The sequence below is a fragment of the Neomonachus schauinslandi genome, chromosome X, assembly GCF_002201575.2.
Source record: "Neomonachus schauinslandi chromosome X, ASM220157v2, whole genome shotgun sequence".
NCBI lineage: Eukaryota > Metazoa > Chordata > Mammalia > Carnivora > Phocidae > Neomonachus > Neomonachus schauinslandi.
The window spans coordinates 111,666,266-111,667,758 of record NC_058419.1 but is presented as its reverse complement, the minus strand read 5'-3'; positions in this window follow the sequence as shown (position 1 = coordinate 111,667,758).

Here is a 1,493-nt window from a genome sequence, read left to right as displayed (position 1 = left end):
TCAATTATTGTATTCTTCAACTCTGGTTTTTTTATGTATCTTCTATCTCTTTATTGAAGGTCTCACTGAATTTTTCCACTCATCTCTTTGGCCCAGTGAATATTTTTATGATCATTAAATTCTTTATCAGGCATATTGCTTATCTCTGTTTCATTTAGTTGTTTTTCTGAAGTTTTTCTTCTTGTTTGTTCTTTTTTTTTTTTTTTTTAAGATTTTATTTATTTGACAGAGAGAGAGGGAGAGAGAGCACAAGCAGGGGGAGTGGCAGGTAGAGGGAGATGGAGAAGCAGACTCCCTGCCGAGCAGGGAGCCTGATGTGGGGCTTGATCCCGGGACTCCGGGATCATGACCTGAGCTGAAGGCAAATGCTTAACTAACTGAGCCACTGAGGCGCTGCTCTTGTTCTTTCTTCTGGAGCATATTTCTGTCTCCCTATTTTGCTTGACTTCCTGTGTTTGTTTCTGTGGATTAGGCAGAATGGCTACTTCTCCTAAAGTTGAAGGAATGTTCTTGTGCTTGGTCGTTCCCTGTATCAACTGTGTGTGCTAGCGACTTTTGCTGACTGGCTGGAGCTGTGGCTGGCATGGAATAGGGGTCCTGCGGCTTTCTGTGTAGCAGGTGCCCTGTCAGGACAGCTGAAACTGAAGTGGATGCATGCCAAGGTGTCCTGGGGATCTATTTGCTGAAGTTACACCAGCAGGATAGCTGAAGCTGAAATGGGTGCAAGCCAGAGGGTTCCACGGTGCTCTGTGCAGGGGGTACATTGACGAGGTGGTTAGAGCTGATGTGGTGTGGCGTGTGGGCTGGGAGGTCCCTGAGCTCTCTGTGGGGAGGGTGCTCTAGTAGGATAGCTGAAACTAAAGTGCATGCAGGCTGGGGGGACCTGGGGCTCTACAAATAGAGGGGAACCTTGGCTAGATAGCTGAAGCAGAAGTGGATAGAAACCAGGGTGTTCCTGGACTCTGCACAGAGGTTGCTCTGAATGAAGGGGTGGCTGGAACTGAGGTAAGGTACAGGCCAGGAGGTCCCGGGGTGCTTTGCATAGAGGGTACCCTGGCAGGACAGCTAAAGCTAAAATGGGCATGGGCTGATGTGGTCCCTGGGCTCTCCCTGCAAACTGCCCTGGCAGGACAGCTGAAGCTCAACTGCGTGCGAGCCAGGGTATCCCAAGGTGTTTCTACGCTCTACACAGGGGGTGCCCTGGTGATGTCGCTGAAACTGATGCAGGCATGGCCTGGGGTTTCCAGGGCACTCCACACAGGGGGTACCCTGGTAGGGCAGCTGGATCAGAAGCAGATGTCAGTTGAGATGTTCTGGAGCACTTTACATCAGGGGTACCCTAGCAAGCCATCTGAAGCCAAAGTGGTGTGGGCCTGGAGTATCCTGGGGTACTTTGCACCTATGTCACCTTGGTGTGAAGGCCGGGCCTGTAGTGAGTGCTACCCAGGGGTATCCTAGCGTGCACTGCCCTGTGGTCACCTTGGTGGGACAGC